Genomic DNA, 12,907 nt, shown 5'->3' with positions numbered 1-12,907 from the left:
GAATAACTGTCTATCAACAAGAAAATAGTGTTAGTTGTATTTTATTTTTTTTTTCAATATTTCTAAAGTAGATTATTTCAATTTTTTGGGCAATTTTTTTGTTTTCGTTAAGCAAAACTCCAAGTCAGCCGAAGCCCGTATCTTTATTATGAGTTTTAAAAAAAGAGGTAGTTGAACTTTTTTGGAAACAGATATTATGTCATAGTTACTTAAAAAAAAGGTATTTTAAATAAACTTGGCCAATTAAAATAGCGTCTGACGCGTTTCGACATTTAAAAGGGATGGCATCTAGGTTACGTTGACTGTTAACTTTGTAGGACTCTAATGGACTCCTGTTCTCCATTGATAAGGCAGATGTCCATCTTCTTTAGATGTTGGTTTTTCGACAGGTGACCTGGCCTGGCTTCCAGTTAGTTAAGACTTGTATTGGACCCTGGTGGACTTACTTTCTCCACTGATCTTATCCATCTTCTTCACAGCCCTCTTATATAAGTATGAAACCAACAATACGTCAATGTTTTATTTTAATCATCTTTTTGAAATTAAAATGATTATTATTTGTTATTTTGTTGACTGTAATGTTTGGAAATGGAGTCTAGAAACTGAAGTCCAAATGAGATTTCTTGGACAAGAAGAGATGTTGATTTTTCAAAAGGTGACCTGGTCTGGCTTTTTGCTGCTGATTTGCCATTTAGTTGGGTTTTGAATAGTTTTTTAATCTGTTTTTTCGTTTTTATATATTTTACTAAAATGAATTCTGATTCCCCCCCCCCAACACTAAAGTGTTTATCAATTCAATAGGTGAACTTGTTATAAATGCCCAAGTTATCTGATGGTATGCAAGGTTCTTTACAATTGCAACTCCAATGTGGCCATCAAAATTGATTAATGATTACCCCATTCCACGATGAATGGATGCTGATTTTTCAAATTAATTTTGCTAAATTCAGAAATCAGTTGACTCCTCTGGTTTTTTTTTGTTAAAAATACACCAATGCTGTTCTGTTGGCTTTCTGTGGTGCTTAATAACTGGAGATACAAGGCCAACGTGGAATTTATAGTCTATGGGCCACTGGTGTCTCTGTGGACAATCCAAGGTGTTCTTCACAATCATAAATGGAGTGTGAAGAGTGGCCTATGGACCACTGGTGTCTCTGTGGACAATCCAAGGTGGTCTTCACAATGATACAAGGAGTGTGAAGAGTGGTCTATGGACCACTGGTTCTCTGTGGACAATCCAAGATGGTCTTTACAATGACACGAGGAGTGTGAAGAAGGTGACATCCTTAAAAATGTGTGGACTTGTATAAGCCAGGACTTGTGGGCAAGAATGATCGATGGCTTAAATAAAAATGTATAATTTTTGGTAAGATTAGGCTATGATAAATTATCATTCTATTATTTTGATGTCTGCAGCTGATCTTATGTGATACAAAGTTGGTCGTGGTCCATGGTGGACGATGTCCTTCAAAAGCTCTCTTCAGCGACTCATTTTGGAGAAGCTAAGCTCCACGTCTTTCTGTTTTCATCCGTTTTTTTGGTGTTTTTTTTTTTTATCTTGTAGCTGCTGGGCAACCTGAAATATTACTCCTATTGAACTTCCGTTGACCTCAACGGGCACTCAAGATTACAGGCTGAGTTGACTTGACATGTGCAGGTTTAAGTCTCCGAGACAGATGAAGACATCGATATTTGGTATCATCAAAGGATGATTCTGTTCCAAAAGTTACCATCCAGTAATTATTCGCACAAGAACATGATTTGGTTAATTTTTCAAAGACAACTCTATACAAAACAACTGGCTCTATAACCACAGAAGGTCGATAGCATGCATGCGCGCTCGTCTCCCTCTGATACACAAGTTTATTTAAAGTTCAAATAACAAAATCATGTTTAAGGTCAGCTGGTATTAGTTCATAGACCTAGAGAAGCTAATAGCCTCCCTAGACATTCGGAAGCTCAGCTGGAGCGGCCAATTAAGCACATCATAAAATAATTCTTAATATTCCTTCACGGCTTTTATCCAAAGAGATGGATCGCTTGTTTTCTGCTTGTAAAGAACCAGAGGTTATGTTTATTTGGTTAGTGAGCACTGATGTAAATAAGGGAATATTGCCAATCTCGTTGTATTTTTTTTTTTTCATTTTGTCAGAAAATATTACCCTGCCAGAAAAGAAAAAAATACTAGGAACGAATAAAAATAAATAAAATAATCTAGAAAAACATAGAAAAATTAGGGAAAACAATTAAAAAAAAATGATCACAGCTCAACAAATGATGCCTTTTTTTGGTTAAGAAGCCAACGAAAAGGATAAAATACCAACACTCCGGCGGCTTTATGCCTCTTTAAAGCGCACTGCTAACCAGGACGGTGCCTTCGATGGCTTCCGCGTTCAGCGCTTGTCGATGGCGCTTAAGAGCAGGAAAATCTTTAAATATCCCCTTAAGGGCCGCGTACAATATTACATTTACTCGCGTATTAAACGGAATAAAGACGACGATATGAAGCCAGATGCAGTTACTTCCCACAAGTGTGTTTTTAAAGTAAAATTATTGTTTTTTTTATTTGTGTTATTTATTTTTTTTACATAAAAATAATAAGAAAAAGCAAATAGTTTTTTTTACCAGCAATATGTAGAAGGTTTTTCCTGCTGTAAAGAGTGCCGTATGTCTATCCCATGCATGTTTAATGCCCTCACTGTATTACCCTCTACCACTTCTGCTGGGAGGCTGTTCCGCTTATCTACCACCTTCTCAGTAAAGTAAAACTTCCTTACATTCCATCTCAGCCTCTGACCCCTTACTTTTACATTATGACCTCTTTATTTCCTCAATAAATGATAATAGTTACAAGGTCAAAGTCTACTGCTGGCAGCCGTCAGCTTCTTCTATTGATCAGCAACACTGACGGTTCAGGGATTAAATGGGTCCATTAAGACTGGTACCATCATTTTGTTTTAGTGGGTGTGGTTAAAGGCTTGACCAGGGCGGGAGGGGAGGAAAGAGGGACATCAGAGGAGGAAAGAGGGGCACTGGGAGGAAGGAGGGGCACAAGAGAGGAAAGAGGGACATCAGAGATGGAAAGAGGGGCACTGGGAGGAAAGAGGGGCACAGGGGAGGAAAGAGGGAAATAAGGGAGGAAAGAGGAGCATAAGGGAGGAAAGAGGGACATCAGAGGAGGAAAGAGGGGCACTGGGAGTAAGGAGGGGCACAGGAGAGGAAAGAGGGACATCAGAGGAGGAAAGAGGGGCACTGGGAGGAAAGAGGGGCACAGGGGAGGAAAGAGGGACATAAGGGAGGAAAGAGGAGCATAAGGGAGGAAAGAGGGACTGGACTAACTAAACAGGAACACTTTAGAGGTAAGTATTAGGCTGGCATCTGTTAGCTATAAAGCTTCACAATATTTAATATTTCCTTTTAGCTGCAATAAAATGACTACAGAGCTCGAATTTTATTTGCCAAACAATAACAGCTTGATTTAAATTGGTCAACAATTTCTCAAAATATAAAAAAAACCCTATTGAAAATTCTTTTGATAATCTGCAGATTTTTGAAAAAAATAAAATAAAATCACCTAAAAAAAATAATGCAATCAATGGCATTCAAAGAACACGCTAAAACAAAAAAAATTAGACTTTCAAATATTACGGGACAAGAGGCTCCTTATCTGTAACAAGTGACTTATCACAGAGAATAATAAAAAAAGAATGTACCATTTTAATGGAGTTATAGGTAAGGTTTAAGTAAAAAAAACACAAATCTGTTCCTATTCATTAAGCTTTTATTAAAAATATTTTTATTAATTGTCAAAAATATATTAATCATGTTCCAATCCTTGCTAAAGCTATATCAGTAAGGCTTTAATGTATTAGTATTATTATTATTATGGCAAAGAAGCAAAATAATATATATTGGAACCATTGACAACAAAGGTAAGTTCTGATTGGCTTCAACCAATCCCAGAGCCTGTCTTAAGTAATGGTAACCTTATCGTCATGGGTACATGACGACACCAGGCCAGGCCTTCAAAGTCTGCCTTACTTTCCATTGGGAAGAAGCTTGCATATACAAGATAAGATATAAAATGCCTTATAAATGTTAGATCTCCCCTCCATGGTTACAGGAGACCAACGTCCCCCTCCTCGTCGGCTTGGCTCGTTCGACCCTCGAGAAGGTCCTCCAGCTGGCATTCCTCACTGACACGTCCACATCCCTGCACGGCATTGTGCTGCGTTGCTAATGAATGTCATAACTCTTTATGTCATCAGACCGTCCTCACTGGGCCTTTGCCTTTGACGTGTCCATGACCTCATTTTCACCAGGGTAATTTGACTTCTTATCTTCAGTCATATCTTTCCCTATGGTGGTGTTGCATCGTGAGTTTTGCTCCAGGTAGTTTGTTGATACTATCTGGTGTCCTGACCTTATACCTGTCAACACTGCCCTCTGGTGTCTTGACCTGGCTTGATCCAGTAGACACTGCTCTCCCTCATTCTCTAGTCTGGCTTCTTCTCGGCCTACATTGCAACAGAGCTGTCCCATCTCCGCATCAAGGTTCTAGATTTCATCATTGACCATTACAATAACCATTACCCTCTACACATGACTTGGAGACCAAACAATGACAAGTGAAAAATTGAGAAACCCAGGACTTGTTGGGGGTTCTTGGGATGGTGGAAGAACCACCACAGCTGAAGATATTTGCCTTCTCCTGGCTCTGGAGACCACATGGAAGCAAGATCCTAACCTAGATCTAGCACCGGTTTCTCCAAGGAAAGGAAAGTGCACGACAGCAAAAGACATGAAAAGGAATGCTTAACAATTATAAAGTTTTCATGTGGATGACTCTTCTTAGTCAACAATTTCTTATTTTCCCGATCTGAGCAAAAAAAAACCAGGATCTAGTTGGTTGAGGTAATTTTTTACATTATGCTTATTTTCTAGGACTAAACCATTTCATTACTTATGAAGCCAAGTCTATGAACTGAAATTATTTCCAAAAATACAATCCTTCCTTCTGATTTTAAAATTTATGATGAGGAACGTAAAGTATTTCAGTTTTCCCTTGGTTCTCACATCTGGAAGAATAAAAAAAACCCTTCTTATATTTCATTTTATTTCAGGTTTTCTGAAGCTTCTTAATCTGGTCAACAGATGAAACGGAGCGCACCACACGACGTCAATGGTTTTTTACGCGCGTAGCCAAATTAAGTCCCAAGATTCATTATACAAACTAGTCTCGATTTTTTTTTCCATCTTTGAAGGAACCTATACATTTTTAACCGACTCGAGCTCTTGGGAAGCTTGATGTCTTTCTATGGATTACTCTGAACGCGATTAACAAAACAGCTTTTGAAGAAGACATCTGAATTACCTAATTTTCCGCCACGAAAAAAAATCTTCAATCTAAAAATAAATTGAACTTTCAGGTACAGCTATTTCCCTTTTTGGGGGAAATTCCAAAAACAAAGGTATTCAGTGAAACTATCTATAGTTTTTCCTTTTTGTTTCTAATTTCTAGTATGATTATTGGGCAGGAATAATGCAGCTTTCATAGAAAACTATGACTTGTGCACATGGACCAACAACATTTTGGACAAATCTTGTTGAGATTTCTGGCCTTTTGGTTTGTGCGAAATGCGCAGGGCTTTTTTCCATTCAGAAAAATAAATTTGGTCACGCTGCCACACTCTCTCGTGCTCTCTCGCCTTACTTATACGCCAAAACTGCTTCCGTGTCTCCACAGCTTAGCTTCTTCTCCTTGTCCTCCTCTTTTTCTTCTCCTTCTTCTTGGCGTTCTCCACTTCTTCATTCTGCTCCGGTGATCCGTTGGATTACCCTGGCCTCCGGGAGCACTTCTGAATTCACACAATTAATTGACACTTGCAAATTTAATTGGCGAAATTTGTTTGAATCCACATGCACAAGTCTACTGTTCACACACACACCTCCTCTCCTGCAAACCCCTTATTCTTATGGCAATCATAATGCAGCCCTCTCTCTCAAATCTGACCTCTCTGACTGTACTTTTTAGCGTCTCCTTTCTTTTTATTTTAGGGCCATCTATTGTGACGGCACACTAACTTACCTCTCCTCTCCTGACCTTATGCACTGTCTCCTAACTAACCTGGATGGCATCTCACTACCTGAAGCTCAACACCTGAAGGTTTCAATTTATGGTTATACAACATTCTTGATATCTCCATTACCGTGCAAACAGATCTGTGCTGAAAGAGAAGCTCTTCTCTTTCTCGGGGGATCTTCTTTATTATTCTGGCCTCCTGGAGCACTTCTGCATCAGGGCGGAGCCTCCATGGGGGTTGTCTCAGTGGTGCTCCACCCTGAAGTCCTTTAAGCGGCCAGTGTAATGCAGCAGATTACCCGGAGAAGTGGCCTACCATAGACAAAATAAGAATAAAGAAGTGGAGAACACAAGGAAGAACGAGGAGAAGTGGAGAACAAAAAGAGGAGCAGAGGAGACACAGAAAACGTTTGGTGGAAGAAGTAGGGAGAAATCGAGAAAGAGTGTGAAAGTGTGACAGACCGTGACTGAGGGTGTGATTGACAATGCATTTTATTTCTGAATGGAAAACGCCCTCTGAATTTTGTTCAAACCGAAAAGGGGAGGAGCCAAAATTCAGTGTCCGAAAACGAATGGACCAAAAACAACTTGGATGTTTCTAGTTTCTACTACATATATATATATAGCTTATTTTAATCTGTACGCATTTCTTTAGTGCAAAATGTAGGATCTGAGAAGGATCCAATTAGCATTAAATACACATTATATTCTACTAAGCACTTAAAAAAAATAAAAAATAGAAAATTGAAATTTTTTGGAGGTTCCTTGGGTTTCTCCAAGCGGATCCAACTGCTTCATTGCCAAATATTGTTCGAAAATATTTTCTTTCAACATTATTTGCATGCGGAACGTTAACGAAGGACTTGAGTCGTTGAGTTTCTTGATGGATATCCATCGGCGAGTCTTTTGTGTTGTCAAAAAAAAAAAAAAATGGAAAAATCTGTCACATTTAATTTACCTGCTTCCACAATTCATGTTGACATATTACATCACCGACTATCTCTGCTGTCATTAAACTGTCCCGGTCATTAAATTATTCTCCCCTGACACAAAAGGACAGCGTCTTGGTTCCTTTGCCAAAAGACATTTTTTGACTTATGGCAATCGATGTAAATCCCTCGACCACAATCTTAGTGGATTAAAGAGAGATTCATGGAGAAGAATGAAGTCTTCTTGAAATTATAGCACAGAAAATGTTTCAGTTTCAACTTAGTTGATCTTAAATGAGGAGAATTTATCAGTCTTTTCTGAAGTCCAGGGACGCTGTCAGACGAGTACAAGTGCATAATATAGGCACTAATTCACCGTAGGATTAAGGTATCTGGTACAGGACGATACATCGCTGCCCCCGGTTACAAAATACTTAGTAGATCATACGTTTTACAATTCAATCCAGAAAAAAATGATGTTTAAATGTTAAAATAAGCAATTAATATGTATAAGACCCCCCCCCCCGTATTTGTATACAATGGAAGCAGCCATCTCAACTTCCTGTTTTCAGGATTAGGTCTGTCCATTAAGTTATCTTCCCCGTGTCGTTAAATTGCTGATTGTTCTTGATTGGTTCAGGCAGCCTTTCTAATGTCGGAGGGAGGATACCGGGCAAGCCTACCTATCCTCTGCACAAGAGTCAGGGCCCACTATAGCCCATGCTGCCCCCCCCATGGGCATTGGGTATTTAAAGGGTGTTGTCACATCACATTTTTTGGACTTCAGAGGTCTCTTCTACAGATGAAAGGATCATCAAACAACGAAGAGACTCCTGAAGTCCTGAAAACATGTGACTAAACGCCTTTTTTTTAATGTTGACCCAATAAAAGCTATCAACTTCGATTAAGGACGCCATCTTCTCTTGGACCAATTCGTCTATATCCATTTTCCATATTTTAGAGACTGCCGCCATGGTAACAGGGGGGGAAATGGGATACCGTTACTTTTAGCCATGATTAACAAGAAGCTAAAGTGATGTAAGTCTGAAACAGAGGAACGATGCAAATCTGACTCAACTCAAGTTAAGTCCATGGAAGGGCTTCATGGGATGTCTAAAACATTAATTATAATTCATTTATGTTTTAAAAAATTCAAAAAGAAAGAATAATTCAGTCTTCAATTTTCTCTATTAAAACACGCACCATTTATTGAATTCTGGGTGTACGGAGGGTTAAACCATTATTAGCACCTGCCATCAATAATTTGAGTCCCCTTTTGATATTTCAGAAAGCTAAGTGATTAAATGAGCATTAAAAAAAAAAAAAAAATTGTGTCTCCTAAGTAGAATGATTGGCCAATTATGATAAATTATAGACCTTTTAGGATTAAAATAAAACTTACAGTCGCCTTTCTGTAGATTAGAAGGTTGATGTATTTCCTTTTTTTTTTTTCCCTCTTCCACACATTTTTCGGCAGAACGAGACAATCCCCATTACGGTTTAATTGTATGATCGGTAATTTTGTTATAATTGCTTGCAGAGTTAATGAGATATCAAAGCTATTTAGCAAAAGTATGCACGTCACAAAACAAAATCAGCTATCAAAAATAATTAAGTGATTTGGGGATCCATTATCGGTCCTTAGCCAAATGGAAGTGGGTTGCATTCTAGAACTTTGCTGTTCATTACATACCACAGCTGTTTGACACAGTCACTTCTGAGATGCTTTGATTCTGAATTAAGGGTCTGCTATCGCCGTTACGGGGTTAACTCTTCGTTAAAAACCCATCTGGAGTTTTTACTTTTTTTTACCTGAGGTACAAGTGCTTACTTTGTCGATTGAAGAAGATGAACAAGGTGCTCCAAAGCGGTAGGACCACAGTAGAGACCAGGTCCTCCGTTGTCTTCTTCTGGGGCTTCCCTTCCCCAGGGAGATAAGCAGCCTCTTCCTTTCCACCTTGGTCAATACCAAGGGATGGCCAGTTCTTCTAGGGTCCTCTCGAAGTTGGGACCTACTGAAGACTTCTAGGTGGCATGGTGGCCAAAATGCAAAGCCTCCCCACCTCCAGGCGAAACTTCTTGTGTGAGTGTGCTCATGCCTTGAAAATTCCTTCTCTGCTCATCAGCGTTGTCATCACGTGTTGAGCTCCCAGGAAGACCAGACCATCCCCCATATCAGCCTGAGCATGTCCGTTATCTATTGCACAGTGCCTAGTTTGATCATAATACATGCACAGTTGCCAACATTCTTGGGTAGTTCCAGATCCAAGACACCAACAGTCATGAAGTTGGGACGATCTTTACCAAGGGTAGGGCTGTTGGCAGCTTATGATGCACCCAAAACTAGGTAACATGACCTGGTTGGAAAAACAACATTAAATGTGACACAAGCAGATAATAATCGGTTAACATTGTGATATATTGTTTCTCATTTAAATGATTGACCCCTTATCATACTACCTGTGGTGAACAATAGAATTTCTCAGTCTTAGTCACCCAGCTAGACTTTCTGGCTAACGGAGGTCTATGTAGCACATGTAGATAGTACTTCTATTATTCCTTATTTGAATTATTGACTCCTTATCATACTACCTGTGATAAGCAATAGAATGGCTCAGTCTTAATCACCCAGTCAGACTTCCTGACCAATGAAAAAAATGTAGCACAAGCAGATAACCAATAATGGCTACTTAGCACGGCCAAAAAAGTATCCTGTAGAAAGTGCATACATTTATAGTTGGTTAACCCTTTGGTGAGGACTTTTAAGCAGAAGCAGGCATTGAAATGCACACGTACGCCCTTTACGATCGTAAAAAGCAAGCAAATGATTTAATGGGTAGTTACGGCACCTACCCCCCCAGTACCTGTCGCACATACCCTTCCATCTTCCCTCTCGTTTCACAGGAGAAGGATAATTCAAATTGTGAAATTGCAGGACTAATTTATAGCCGCGAAGGTAATAAGATTCCATTTTCCAGTTTTCAAATCCTCCGATCACACCGGGTGATAAAGTCAGTAAGTACACGGTATGGAAAATGGAACGTTTATTCCCATACTTTGATTTCTATCTTTGGCGCCTCCCAATGGGTTAACAGTAACACCTAGTTTTGGCCGTTTGAAAAATGACTGCAACCGTTATTAACCCCTTCAGGACCCCGGTTATTTTACAATGTTTGTGCTACTGAACCAGAGCAATTAAGTGTCCAAAAATGAGGAAGGACCCAAATGAAAACAAAGCAGAGAGCACCAGATTTTCATTTGCATTTCGTTGCTTTTTCAATCTCACCCACTCTTACTCACACTCTCTCACTCACTCTCTCACACACACACTCACTCTTTCTCCCTCTCAATGTCTCCCTACCTTCTCCATTGACCACTTCCATATCCCTGTCTCCCTTGCTGCAGCTCCGCTTCTTCTTGTTCTTCTCTTTTTTTTTCTTTGTCCACTTCTCTCCTGTATCAGCTAGCTCCGTTCTTCCTCAAAATGGCGGAGCCTCCCTGCACACTCTCTCCCCCGTGTGGAGGAACGCAGGAGAGGCTATCCCTGTGGGGGGATACAGTGGCTCTGCCACTCTCCTGATTGGCTCTTCAACAGTTTAAACTGGGGCATTTTTCACCCTTGACGAACAAGGTGTGTCACTGGTCCTATAGGGACACTTTCTCATGACATATCTGGTACATTATTGGTCGCAAATGGGTTAAAGTAGATCACTTTTACCAAAACAGTGTCAAAATGTAGAGCATTGTGGGGGAGTGCGCCTCTACAAAGTGACAAAGTGGTGTTATCACCATGGCAACCAATGGAGCGCTCCTACTGATTGAACAATTTCAGTGGTTAAAGTAGTGATAAGCACCTGGGAACTCCCTAGCTACCCAGAGCTTTCCTTCTTCTAGGGGAGTGGCTTCATAAGGGGGCGTGGATTGCCATGCATGGGGTGGGGCTAACTGTGCACTAATCTGTAGACCAAGGGAAGTAGTGATCCACCCGGAGACTCCAGGTCAAACCCAGATAGAGAGCTCCCAGATAGGGCAATACGACCAAGCACATTTTATACATAAACCCCAAATGGTTAAAATCTCAGATTTAAATTTTTTTTTAAATATTTTTTTTTTCAGACTTTCGAAATTACAATTTAATTTTTCAGTTACGATCTGTTTACTGCGTCCATAGCATCTGTCATACTGTATTATTTCGCAGCTATTCCCAAAAAACCCAAACGGGATAGAAATTCTCACACAAGGAGACTCTAAATCTACAACATGGTAGGTAACGGAAACCTGTCAAATTTGTAAAAAACTATTAAAACAATTTCTGTGATGATAAGAAGTAATATGTACACAATGTTTGATTGACATCTCTCTGAGTATGTAATTTTAGCTTTATGCCCTACGAATTAAAAATGAAATTTGAAAAAAAAAAATTGTAACAAAAAAACTGTAAAACTTTACATTAACAACGCAAGAAAAAAATGTGAAGCTTGTTTTCTTTTATTGAAGGGTGTCTGAGCGTGTTTGCTTTCCTTATGATTGCCTAATCCTATGTTATCACGAACAAATATTACCTCTGCCGGGATAAATTAAACATGTTAAAAAGAGACTTTCAGGTGGAAAGTGCACCTAACCTTAGCCTCAAATAATATTTGAAAGATAATCCATTTATTTTCTTTTTTTCCCCAAAGCCAACAAGCGTTAACTTTCCCGCGGAGATGAGCTGAATATACGCCGGCCGACAACCTTAATAAAAGCTTGGAAAAGGGCAAGACAAGATATTGTGGAAACGCATGCGACTTGAAGCACTGTATGGATAATGCCTTATTTATATGTAGAATTTCAGAGCAGAAATATTTTTTTATTGAATTTTCTTGTATTGCATTTATAGCCTAATTTATTTATTTTTTGTAGAATTTTTTTTTGGGGAGAATATATGATAACTAAAATTAATTTGGAAATTTTGTGATTTTTTTTTTTTTTTCTAGTATTTACATCCCAATAAATTTTTTTTTTTGTAGAAGTGTTTTGAAGAATGTACCATAAATAAGGAAAATCGTATTTTGAAATTTTTTGGGATTTTATTGAATTTAAATTCCCAAAAAATATTTTTTGGGGGGGATTGTTTGCAGAATTTTTATTGGAGAATGTACCATAAATAAGGAAAATCGTATTTTGATATATATTTTTTGTTTTTTATGGAATTTACATTCCAAAAAAACCATTTTGGGATGAATTTTTTTGTACAATTTTATTGGAGAATGTACCATAAATAAGGAAAATCATATTTTGACATTTTGTGGATTTTATGGAATATTTTGTAGCATTTTAATGGAGATTATGCCATAAAAAGTACAACGGTAGCAGTCTCACATTTAATACACACCTTTTTCTGCTCAGATATATTAGATTAGATTGATTTTTTTGTAGTTAATGTAATCAAACATAACAAATTAAAAAAATGGAGGCGACAGTATGGCTTTTAGACCAAGTATGATGTAACTGCTCCAGGACAACCCAAGTTCCAATAGTCCGATGTCCTTTCATGAACCTACTTAGGTCGTGGAGGACAATGCATAGTTTAAGAGAAGGACCATCATATGGGTGGAGCGCTATTGCCTCTTGATAATCCTTAATTTACTTATATTTTATTATCTAGACCAAGTATGATGTAACTGCTCCAGGACAACCCAAGTTCCGATAGTCCGATGTCCTTTCATGAACCTACTTAGGGCTTGGAGGACAATGCTTGGGTTTGGGGAAGGACCATCTTACGGGTGGAGCGTTATTGCCTCTTGATGTTTCTTTCTAAAGAGAAAAGGAGACCCCTTAAGAATATCAACATTTATTTTTCTTGTAACCAACGTTACTACTCCATAGCAACCCAAGTTCCGATACTCCGCTGTCC

The sequence above is a fragment of the Sceloporus occidentalis genome, unplaced genomic scaffold (genome assembly GCF_023333645.1).
Source record: "Sceloporus occidentalis isolate IW3139 unplaced genomic scaffold, rSceOcc1.0.p SCAF_198, whole genome shotgun sequence".
In the NCBI taxonomy this organism is placed as follows: Eukaryota; Metazoa; Chordata; class Lepidosauria; order Squamata; family Phrynosomatidae; genus Sceloporus; species Sceloporus occidentalis.
Note: the sequence above shows the minus strand (reverse complement) of the source record.